This window comes from Sinohyriopsis cumingii, chromosome 6 (assembly GCF_028554795.1).
Source record: "Sinohyriopsis cumingii isolate HCF-2022 chromosome 6, ASM2855479v2, whole genome shotgun sequence".
Lineage (NCBI taxonomy): Eukaryota > Metazoa > Mollusca > Bivalvia > Unionida > Unionidae > Sinohyriopsis > Sinohyriopsis cumingii.
In genome coordinates this window covers 33,519,720-33,532,833 of record NC_142966.1, presented here as the reverse complement: position 1 = coordinate 33,532,833, position 13,114 = coordinate 33,519,720, and the positions used below count along the sequence as shown (strand labels likewise).

Here is a 13,114-nt window from a genome sequence, read left to right as displayed (position 1 = left end):
AAGGTTAGTGCACAGATATAGTCACGACGAACCCATATTATTGTAGGTTACTTGTTGTAATTTCCATTTCAAGGTTTTCTGCATAGGTCGCCCTGTAAGCAAGAGACGGAAGGGAAACAGAAAACAGAAAGGATTGTGAAGACTGTGTACCATATTAATTCATTTAGAAAACGGGAATTATTATCCTTGTTATCGTTATTTTCATACGTCACTAAAGATTAATGTTTAGAAATCGATCATTGATCTAGAATCAACTGCCGACGCTCGTGATATTCTTTGCATATGCATATTATTACGCCATGGGCGGATCACAATTTGATATACCAATAGTACTGATATATGAAATTTCTTTATACCAACACTTTAAATGCCATTTTATTTTCATATTTTATATATATTATATACGATCCAATGAAGTTGCTTAAAGGAAACATGCCCTATCGTGTCCAAGAATCGTCGATCTACGTCCTTCCACATCATCCCTTTGCACATTAAGGTAACTGAAATCGTACATACTGCTCCGCTGTCTGACTGTGCATCTGAACGGAACCGATCCGATCCTATCCCTTATTACATTTCATTTCGGAGAGTGAAAATGAGCATAACAGATGCCGTTCACAATAGTACATATTGAATGTAAATTTCTCGAATGTAAACACGTCAAAGAACTTTTAGATAGGAATCAATGCACGATGATATCATCCAAATAGCCCCCCCCCCCCCCCATGCAATACAACAACCGCTCAGGTAATGTGGTGTCAAATAGTTAATTTAGCTTAAGGGGACTCCAAGAGGTGCTAGTTCAAAACGCTTTCAGCTTGCTAAATATAGCGATGGTTGATGTAAAACGAAGCTAATGGAGCATAGTCTCCAGCCTAGAAAAGATGGTGCCATACCATATATGAGACCTCAGTAAAGGCTTTTATGGGACAGCAATTAAAAGAGATAATGGGGTCTTTTCTGAAACTGTTAGCTCCCGAATCACAAAGCTTGTAACGAACTTTGCACCCAAGACATTTCTAACTCCGACAGATTCATGTAAATGAGCAATATTTAGTCACAGAAAGTAATAAAAGTATTGGCTCCAGAGGGAATCGAACTCTCGGCCTCCAGTTTACGAGACTGGCGCTCTAACCATCTGAGCTATGGAGCCGACTGTACCTAAAGTTGATCAACTATGCTATTAAAATAACATCATTAGCTAAACAGCAACCTATGTGTGTTATAGGTAACCATTATCTTTATTCAACACTTAATCTACGTTCTGCCCCTGGCAATATAACACTTGAGGATAATGTAATATTACCTTTTAATAGATACGTAAACATTCAACTTATCACTTATTCCATTGACGAGTACCTTTTATGACGGCTTTTAACAACCACTTCTTAATGTAACCGTTTGTTCAGCTCCCAATAATGGGACAATGAAATTGTGTGTGTGTGTGGGGGGGGGGGGGTTACATACAAACGTAGAGGTATAATCAGATATTAGTAATGCCAAATTTATTTTAACTTCCAGATACGTTCTTTGCTGTTTCTCGTCAGCTGTGGAAACAGACTGTCTAGTATATGTACTAATTACTACACGTGTACTTAATATGTATATATTATATAAGACCTAATAACATGGCAATACCTTGAAATCTGAAATCTCCACTACGTATAATGATTTACCTTGCGTAGCAGGTCGGTCTTAAGGGAAATTTGCACTATTATTTAAAAAAGTAGTCATTTTCATGTTTTCATGAAAATGAATCACCATAAGTCATATATAGCTCAAATGGTGACGAAACGGTTTTAATATGAAATTTCTTTGATTTCCATTACGTATTTTACTTACATTGCGTTCATTTGTTTCCATTACATATTTTAGTCATACCGCTATTCTGACGCAACGGCACCCTCAGTGAACACCACATTGAATAGCTAACTGTACGATGCGGTTTAAGGATAACTTTAGCGTTCATAACACGTTTGTCATATTTGTGTGTAGAAAATAAGTCCTTTCAGACCACGAGTTACTTTCCTTCACTTATAGCAAGTAGGCAGTGTGTGTGTGTGTGTGTGTGTGTGTGTGTCCAAAAATAGATTATAATCATTAGAGGAACTTGGAACCTTGAGCTTCCTCTCATAGGGGATTCTACTGCTCTACTTTCTTGGATAAAGTGTTAGTAAAAAGCAGGTGTTCTGTGATTTGCACTTTTTAAAAAGAGGCCCCAGTGGGAGTCGAACCCACGAACTGCAGTTTAGCTTACTTTAAGACACATGGTTGAGAGATTTAAGCCATTAATTTAGATCAAAGGTGACCTTTCTCAAGATTCCGAAAGACCAGATAAGTCCCTAACTGGAACCATCACACGTAGAATTTCGAATCAATAGCTCACAGTAATTAGTTTAAAGAATTAAACATTTTTTCTCTAAGTAACAACACATACATCTTTTTTTTCGAACTTGCTCATTTGAAGACTGTTAATTTGAAATACCAAAATATAACAATAAAATGTTACAAGTTAGATTTTTGGCCTCCTTGAATGTGAAAGAGAACAGAAAAAAGTCTCTCAGAGCAAGATCTTTGAGTATATTTGGTCTGTTATCAAAGTAAATAAGTTTATTGTTGACCTAATGTTAGTAAGATGAACTATGTTAATTCTGAATCAAAACGCTACGGAAGTGATGTGGCTGTGATCAAGAAACAAAATCATCGAAATGATCATAACTTTACATCAACAAATTTGCGGTAAAGTTTTTGCGTAAATCCCCATTTGTTCTTACCTTACCATCGATTTCAATAACGAAAACGTTTAATTTGATAAAAAGTGCACATAACTTAGTCAATTCATTCACTGATTTATAATTTCTAACTGACTTTGACCAGAGTTGCTCTAATACTGGCATCGTCTACGTATTTCTTGCTTGATGACTTTCCATACTAACACGGCGCAATATTGCGTACGCTATGGGCGAGTCTGTTTTCTCAGTCAACAGAATGACATATTTCATCCTATTCGGATAATTCCGTAATTTACCTTCAGATTAAGAGTTTAGAGTTATATCCCTTTGCACACGTGGACATTAAATTCACACCACTTCTTAAATCCACGTGAAAGGTAAACTTGTAGTTATAATTCTTTTTCTTTGCCTGATTCGACATTGTAAATATCGGATGCAGACGAAGTAGTTTTGTCTTATAAGTACATCAACGTGTAGTGGTGCATCCACCACCTCTCTGACAATGGACTTTTCCAGCAAATGAAAATGATGACAATCAATGTCGTCTTTTACACAAAATACTTCCGTTTGGAATGAAACACACAAATGATGATGGTGTTATCTCTCCCCACCCCATTCATAATTAGGTGTAAAATACAAACCAATGAATGAACTAAGTTCTGTGCATCTTTTGTCTCATTTGCGTTTTTCGTTTTTTAAATCTGTGGCGGGGGGGATACAAACAAACATAGAGGTATATTCAGACATTAGTAATGCTAATTGGTTTAAGCTTTCAGATACTTTCCTTGCTGTTTCTCTTGAGCTGTGAAAACAGACTGTCTAGTAGATGTACTAATTTGTACACGTGTACTTAATATGTATATATTGCATAAGACCTAATAACCTGGCAATACCTTGATCCATTCATGTATTGGTAAGTTGCGATAATGTGATGTCATTACGTTGTATTCACCATATGGCGTAATGTGTAGATGCTGTCCATACTTATCAATGTATCGCTTCAGCCCAATTAGAAAACAAAAAGAAACAACTTTAAAAACTGTAGTTTTCGAAGTCTTTAATTATATTCGTTTATTCATTATATATCAACACAGTTATTGACAGACATTAATATCATAGGGGAGTACTTTAGATTATTGTTAGAAATACATATATTACTGTCTGCTGGTTAGGAGCGATATGTTATAGATCGATTTATGAGATTAAAATGGGAACAACATGAAAGTTAGTGATTGGCCAAAGTGAAGCGATGATGCAATGCAACATTATTATGGAATAATTTGAAGCTCTCCACGTGCGCATAGGTATCGGCTCCATAGCTCAGTTGGTTAGAGCGCCAGTCTAGTAAACTGGAGGTCGAGGGTTCGAATCCCACTGGAGCCTTCTGATTTTTTTATATATATATACTTTTTCCGTCTCTTAGCTTGTTAGTAATCGTTTTCTTCGGATCTCTGATTTCAGCAATCCAGTGTTCCGACCTGTTTGGGTCATATTTAATCATTGATATTAAATTTTAACGCACAATAGAGGATACATCATGGCAAACGAAAGCAAAGTTATATCATCATTGGTATCTTTGAGGTAGATGTTTGATATCTGTCCGTAGTCACTATTTAAAGTTTACGAGCTTATTAATTTTTGTTTTTAAACCTCGTGTCTTTTAGCCAAATGGCTTCAAAATGGTAGAATAGAAAGTATATATCGTAATTAATTGTAGTCTATCGGAATACCTACATTACATTATTGTAATCACAAATAGGTATAAATATTTTATCAACTGCTACTAAAAAAAAACATGTTTACTTTCCAAAAGATGTCGAAGTCAAAACCAATATGTTTGAAATAGATCCGTTAGATAAGTAGGTGTAAAGATGAAGTTACTTGTTTCAATACACGACTAATATGAGATGAATGGTCGCGTAATTTCTCGGACATTTAATGGATGTTTTGAAATAGTTTAAATAGTTCACACAGACAGTGAAATACACAAATATTTCCTCTATATGGAAGCGCAGGTTTTATTCATAGCTTTATTGTTGAAAATCTAAATTTTGAATTAGTTCTCTGAATTGAAATTTTGTCGCTTAATCATTTCAAGGTCAGTGTCATGAATTATTTATATATTTTCTAGTGGTTACAAAAGCCAGCATAGTGAAGTCAGCAAAGTGAATAGGTTGGACCAATGAAGATGACAAAGATAATAAAGGAGTTAATGAGCGATAGCGAGTTTATTCCACGATCTTAGACATGAGCGAATTATACAGCATTATTAAGTAAGTCGCGATGAAGTGAGATTTTTCATTGTATTATTTACGTATCGATGAACATTTTAAAACACTTTTGTTCTTTCTTGAATTGAAAGATCGCACTTTACAGATAATGTCACAGCGACACACATCTAAACCGCCTTACATAGTCTGGATATTTGTACATCATTGGTGATTGGATTTCAGTCTGTCATCATAGATATAATCCAGTCAACGTTCTAGTGAATTAATGCGAAAGACTATGTGCTAAGGTTTCAATATCTGATTTTAAAAAAAAGTAAGGCTGCAATATTATTTGAAAGTGTGAACTGTGAGGTCCGTGAGAGCACCTGTGTAAATAGCTGACTTAAGTAACGTGATGTCCCATTGACGTAAGTAAAGTGATGTCCCATTAACGTAAGTAACGTGATGTCCCATTGACGTAAGTAACGTGAGGTCCCATTGACGTAAGTAACGTGGTGTCCCATTGACGTAAGTAACGTGAGGTCCCATTGACACTAACATTACAGTGACTGCAGGAAAATCGCTTGTGAGTTAATCCGTGATGGATAGCTTATTACACAAAATCCGAATTAATGTTCCCGGACAAAAATGCTGTTATAAATATCATAATACTAGGTTCTCCCAACGTATTCTGTCAACCTCTTATTTTGGTAAAATACGTGTACCAATGCAAAATCACTACTAATTAGCTCAAAATGATTCGTTTTGAAAACTGCATTTGAAAACAATTATCTTCGTCAACTCTAACACTATCAACCAGTCTTTCAATTCCCGAACACAGTGTACATCCTGAAATTTAGATCATCGGAGCAGCCATGAGCATGCAGGTAGATTACTAATTTGAGCGTATGGGTAAGGCTGAAAGTTTGCATTATGCCTCTGATAAAGTGTTGACTGAGACACAAAATGGCGAGGAAATTCAACTAGTCTATCAATATTGATTTCTGAATAATAGAGGCTTTTTGTGTTGCTTTTTTCATTTGAAGAAAAATTTGCGTTTGTAGCAATTTAAGAGTTGCCCCTCGTCTCATATTCTGTATTTTTAAAATTACTCTGAATTTATTTCAAAAGTTTATTATATCTACCAAACACTTCCATTCAGTTAAACCCTTCAACCCTTGGAATCAAATTTAGTTCTCGATTTTGAGAATTGTTTTTGGTTTGTTGAGATTATGTCAGGAAACAGGAAACTACGTTTTATTTTATTACAACTAGATGCACAGTCACTTTATCACGGAGACTAGCCTTTAATTTTAATACAAAAGAAACCCATTTTTTCTTTAAACCAAAATGTATTAATGTTTTGAATGTGATTTGAGAGAGACAGGAATGAATTTTGTTTGTTTGAGTGTGCGTGAAATAAGGAAAGCGCTTAGATGACTACAGAAATAAAATGAAATTATGAGAGAACATAGTTATATGTGGCCACATCTGGCGATTTAAGCAAGGGCATTCAATTAAAACAAATAAAGTTTGTATCAATTTTATGAAGGGATAACATAAAACAAGATTAAATAATAAGGTAAAAAACATAATATTTCTTGATTGATTTATCAACAATCATTAAATTATTAACTATTTCCCGTAAAAGCTGGCTCTTTTCTATGCAAAGACTTCTAATGTACTTTTATTTGGCAACGAACTTTACACGTCAGAAACAAATATTTTGCTACAAAAGGAAATGAAAATTCATTATTTATTAACACAAGAAGATTCACAAATATAAGTTTAAATTTTGTTCCATTAGAACCACACATAAAATTGATCGTAACGCACCACACCAAACAGTATTCATTCTCTAGTATCCTTCTTCCATCCAATTCATTTTATTATACGCATACTTGTCACCTTCTTCAAGAACTCTTTCCTGTGTTTCTCCTTTTTGATGTGTTTCCTGTCCTTTTGCCCTTTATGCATACATGTGATAATCTTGGTAATAACATTTTTAAGCCAAACTAGTAAATCGATAGAGAATTGCATTGGATATCCATCCGTTTTCATGCATTATATCTCCGTGCAATCGGAAATGACGGAGTAGTTTCTTTATGCACATTCGGAAACTCTTTGTCGAAACTATTTAGATCCATTAACACTCAGCCTTGTTCTTGACTCTGTGATTGACGATAAACAAACCCTTAAAATATGGGACAAATGTTCGCGACATTGTACTTGTTCATTTTGTCACTGCTGTCGTATGGACCAATGTCAGTGTCCATGTAAAAAGTATACCGACAATGTTGATAATGAGAGTGAATATAAGAGCGAGGCAAGGATAATTAGAAAAGGGGAGGAAGATGAGGTCGAGGTTGAAGTAGGAAGAGTGAATGAAGTAACTGATATTCAATCGATAATGATGATGTAGAGGAGGTTGCGTTTGGTGTAACACAGAGTCGAAGGTCGAATGGTATTTTCAAAAATCTCAAATCAAGATCAACAACAAAAAGCAAAGACCCCTCCCGACCCCACACCCCCACCCTAACAATACAACCCACAACATACATGCATATGATAAGAGTGAAGTAAATTTGGCATTACTAATGTCTGAATATACTTCTACGTTTGTTTGTATCCCCCAACACAGATTTATAAAAGGAAAAACATAAATGAGATAAAAGATGCACACAACTTAGCTCATTCATTGATTTGTATTTTGAGCCTGATTATGGCCGGGGGTGGGTGGGAGGCTAACACTGTTATCATATGTGCGTTTCATTCCAAAAGGAAGTTTTTGTGTAAAAGACGATCTTGCTCAACATTCATTTCCACTTGTTCAATGTGGTGTTCCTTGAGCGGACTGACTAAAATAAGTAATGGAAAAAATGGAACGCAATGCAAGTAAAATACGCAATGGAAATTAACAAAATTGCATATTAAAACAGTTTCGTCACTATTTGAAATAAATATGATTTATGGTGATAACTTGGCATGGAAACATAAAAATGACTACTTATTTTAAATAATAGTGCAAACTTCCTCAAATACCGACCTGCTACGCAAGGGAAATCATTATGAGCAGTGGAAATTTCATAAGTTAGTATATAAAAAAAATTTTATTTGTCTTTATCTCAAAATGATGATAAATATTTTGTTAGTTATTATTATATTATTAACCTAATTGAAAATAATGTTTCATATGACAGTGACCGGCCTGACGAGAAATGGAAATCTGCAAACCTAATGGAACTATCTTATATATAACTATGCTAATCCACTGATAATATCATAAAAAGTATCTGTCAATATGCTAATCCACTGATAATTTCAAAATCCATTTGTCAATATGCTAATCCACTGATAATTTCAAAACCAATCTGTCAATATGCTAATCCACTGATAATTTCAAATTACATCTGTAGATATGCTAATCCACTGATAATTTCAAATTCCATCTGTCAATATGCTAATGCACTGATAATTTCAAATTACATTTGTCAATATGCTAATCCACTGATAATTTCAAATTCCATCTGTAAATACACCAACTCCTTTAGCACAGACGGTCAACTGCAACACATACTATCTTTTACCAATACACTCGTGTGGATAGGAGAACATTAAAAATGAAAATGAAACAAGAAAACCATGAACGGCACATTACACTCCCATCCCGCTTTTAGTAGTCATCAATTCAGACATTAATATGGCATGGGTGACTGTTTGGATTATTGACCAATGGGTGGCAGCTGACCATTTGGTGTCAATCACCTTGACGTTTGATCGAATTACACAACTGAACTATGATTTTATGTGCAGAAACAATTGTTTTCTTCCTTGAATTGTGATCCACGTGACCTCTGAACGTTACACTTGAAAATGTTTTATTTATTAACCCAAATCACACATACTTATCATGCACAGAAAGCAAGTTTACTGAAAAAATTACAGGACTTTTGTAATAACTTCATGACATTAAAGAATGCAAAACTGAATTTTTGGTTCCATGCCTTTTCTGTAAACATTCTGTTAGTGACCATCTCAAATATGGAACACATCAAGGTGTATGTCCTTCTATACCGGTAGCAAACTTTGAACATGCCGTGGTACCTACGGGATTTTAGGTTTCATATCATCGTGACGTCATTTTACAGTGTAATTTAACGTTTACGTTTGGTTCACCCTATATATTACCTCAAAGTGAATGCAATGTGCCAAAATGTTTAATGTCCCTTGCATTAAAGGGCACAAGAGTGAAAAAAAAATGTTTCTCAAGACTTAGAAAGTGAAGATAGTTATTCCAAACTACCTAGCGAATATACTAAATGATGTTAAACAATTGACTTGCTCGTTTATGTGTATTTGTTATGCTGATATGCATACCCACTAAAAAGTATATAAATAAGGGCCGGTCTTAACCTTGAGCAGATCTAAGTACAATGATTCACTTCAGACTACCACTTCAAAATTATAGTTTAAAGAATATTGTTATGACTGAAGACACGTTCCCATATTTTGGGAATACTTATCTTATAATGTCTGTGTGAAATTAAGCCATTCATCCAAATCAAGCTATTTCGGCAACACAGTGCGTGATAATAATGGGCGTGGCGTACTGGGAAGTTGGACTGGAATTGGTGGAGATTTACTCGAACCAGCATATATTTTTGTAATATTGCTTTCAACATAACGTATTCTTAGGAATGGCATCTAACAAAACTCTTTGAACACATGTATCTGCACACACATAACCTCATAAAGTAAATACTCCGCAATATATACTATCATTCTGCTAGAACAAACTAATTTAAAAGATTAAATCATGTAACTTAGAACGTGAGCCAATATCACCGTGATATTTCGTTTAAATAATTTTACAATATCTGTAAGAAGGAAGGACTTACAAAATAAAGAGTTATTCAAACTTTAAAGGAATCAAGGTAAAAATTCAGTTCCCATAATAAACTTTTGAAAACACCATGACGTTAAAATTTCAATGACTTAGGTAATATAGATAAAACCTAGATGACAGCTTCTGTGAAGAGAAAATGATATGAGCCATTGCATTTTCTGGACATGCATGTGTTGGAAACATTTGCTTTCATTTATGCACTAAAGACTCAGCTGCTAATTTGAGCTATGATGTTCCAAGCTCAAGACTGTTAAAGGACTGAAATTCCATCAATAAAACGGCGTCTTTTTTTTCAGTTACAACTTAAACAAGCTTTCAAAAGATTATTTTTCCATCAACATAACTTGCATTTTTGACGAATCTTGGTCATCCCAATCCATATATACTCTATTTTATGTTCATCCATTTCCAGGCTGATTCCCATTTTTTCATTCAGTTAGTACCGTGTGTCCTAGAACCTTGAAGGTGTGTGTAGCCATGTAGGCTATGACGCCCTCCATCAGGGTAACGTGATTTCAAATGAGCCCAACATACAACATAAACGATACATTGTTTTTGTCTTTTACTGATATGAACGGATAGATAGTAGGTGTGTAGAATGGTTTGAGTACCAATATTAAATTATGGTCTTTGGTAGTAAGTAGCTAATAAAATGAAACTTTAATAACCAATATGTTTATATCAGGTGAAGGCATGAAGACGTCCCAAACAGTTCCAAGCTATTTCGAAACACATTGTAAACGTACAAGGAAGTACACCAGCATGTCTTCATGCCATTGTGGAATTGTATTCATTGATGTTAGCGGTTAGTAATCCCCAGATTTACAACAAGATGTTTAATTGGTCTCATACAAAATGCACTGTTAATGTATTTTAGTGCGGTTGGAAACAAACAACAACAATATATATATATATATATATATATATATATATATATATATATATATATATATATATATATATATATATATATATATATATAAGCAACGATTAGTATATTATTGATACAGCATGCATACTATACAAAAGTTATATATATAAATATACAAATAAATTTTATTTATATCTCATACAAGTACATATACTTGCCCTTTGAACGGAGTTAAGATTTACTACAGGCAGCTGTGTATTGACCGAGTCAAATAACTCCTCGCATAACCGAGTGTGCACGCTTTAAAATGTTGTTATGTGCCTTTTTGTGACTATTCACAATCATCTTGATAACTTGATTGTTTTCGTTTTCAGTTTCTATTTTCAATCACATTGAATAAATGAATATAATGCACACTTATGATTTAAACATGGAGGATGATGTTAATGATAAATGAAGGGCACTACAAATACATGATTAGCTACGCCATTCACATGACAGGTTAGCCATTTACGTTCCGGCTTATGGAATTGAATGTGGAATAGAAACGAAGCGAAATGACGAACCAAGAATAGGTAATTAAAACATTTTAATATATTTAAAATTGATGTAAGTCATTATTCTGCTTTAGTAACAGTACCACCGAAAATAAACTCTCTCTCTCTCTCTCTCTCTCTCTCTCTCTCTCTGGTCGGTTTGACTTTAAAACTTTTTCTCTCACTCTTATCTTTTGGTCGGGTTGACTTAACCTTTACCATCATTCATAAGTTCAGAGACACCGTGGGATGACACAAACGAAAATCCTCTACGCTCGTCTTTTCATAGATTTTACCCGTATTTTGCTACAAGGGTACAGAGAGAGAGAGAGAGAGAGAGAGAGACAGAGAGACAGAGAGATTGTGCTTAGGATTTTTAACGTAGTTTTAAAAAAAGTCAGTAATATCGCTACGATACCTACAGTGTGGCAGTTTATAGTGATGTCTATCACTGGGACATCATACCACAGACATGTTGCATGATTTCCCACCCAGACACCACATTATCCTGACACCAGGCCGACCAGTTGTAACACTAACCTCGTAATGCTGAGCGACTAGAGAGAGAGAGAGAGAGACAGAGAGAGACCTTTGGACATTTTCATATTATTTAAATATAATGGATTTTTAGAACATTGTAGCATGTTTAAGAAACAACGGCAACAACACAGCGTTAAAAACATCACAATGTATGTACCACGTATCCGAAACATTCACCGCATAATGTCGACATGGTTTGCAACTTTGTATCATTGACACACACTGTAAATAGATCACAAGGTTAGTGCACAGATATCGTTACGACGAACCCATATTATTGTAGGTTACTTGTTGTAATTTCCATTTCAAGGTTTTCTGCATAGGTCGCCCTGTAAGCAAGAGACGGAAGGGAAACAGAAAACAGAAAGGATTGTGAAGACTGTGTACCATATTAATTTATTTAGAAAACGGGAATTATTAATCCTTGTTATCGTTATTTTCATACGTCACTAAAGATTCATGTTTAGAAATCGATCATTGATCTAGAATCAACTGCCGACGCTCGTGATATTGTTTACATATGCATATTATTACGCCATGGGCGGATCACAATTGGATATACCAATAGTACTGATATATGATATTTCTTTATACCAACACTTTAAATGCCATTTTATTTTCATATTTTATATATATTATATACGATCCAATGAAGTTGCTTAAAGGAAACATGCCATATCGTGTCCAAGAATCGTCGATCTACGTCCTTCCACATCATCCCTTTGCACATTAAGGTAACTGAAATCGTACATACTGCTCCGCTGTCTGACTGTGCATCTGAACGGAACCGATCCGATCCTATCCCTTATTACATTTCATTTCGGAGAGTGAAAATAAGCATAACAGATGCCGTTCACAATAGCACATATTGAATGTAAATTTCTCGAATGTAAACACGTCAAAGAACGTTTAGATAGGAATCAATGCACGATGATACCATCCAAATAGCCCCCCACCCCCACCCCCCGATGCAATACAACAACCGCTCAGGTAATGTGGTGTCAAATAGTTAATTTAGCTTAAGGGGACTCCAAGAGGTGCTAGTTCAAAACGCTTTCAGCTTGCTAAATATAGCGATGGTTGATGTAAAACGAAGCTAATGGAGCATAGTCTCCAGCCTAGAAAAGATGGTGCCATACCATATATGAGACCTCAGTAAAGGCTTTTATGGGAAAGCAATTACAAGAGATAATGGGGTCTTTTCTGAAACTGTTAGCTCCCGAATCACAAAGCTTGTAACGAACTTTGCACCCAAGACATTTCTAACTCCGAAAGATTCATGTAAATGAGCAATATTTAGTCACAGAAAGTAATAAAAA

The 13,114-nt window shown here is 34.9% G+C and overlaps 2 non-coding genes across 2 annotated transcripts; one reads left to right on the top strand and one right to left on the bottom strand.

Moving 5' to 3' along the window:
* Nucleotides 1–1,079: 1,079 nt before the first annotated feature.
* Trnat-cgu (transfer RNA threonine (anticodon CGU)) lies at nucleotides 1,080–1,153 on the bottom strand. The gene has a single exon. It is a non-coding gene; the product is annotated as a tRNA-Thr (tRNA).
* Nucleotides 1,154–4,041: 2,888 nt separating this feature from the next.
* On the top strand, nucleotides 4,042–4,115 carry Trnat-agu (transfer RNA threonine (anticodon AGU)). Its single transcript has one exon. It is a non-coding gene; the product is annotated as a tRNA-Thr (tRNA).
* The last annotated feature ends 8,999 nt before the right edge of the window (nucleotides 4,116–13,114 follow it).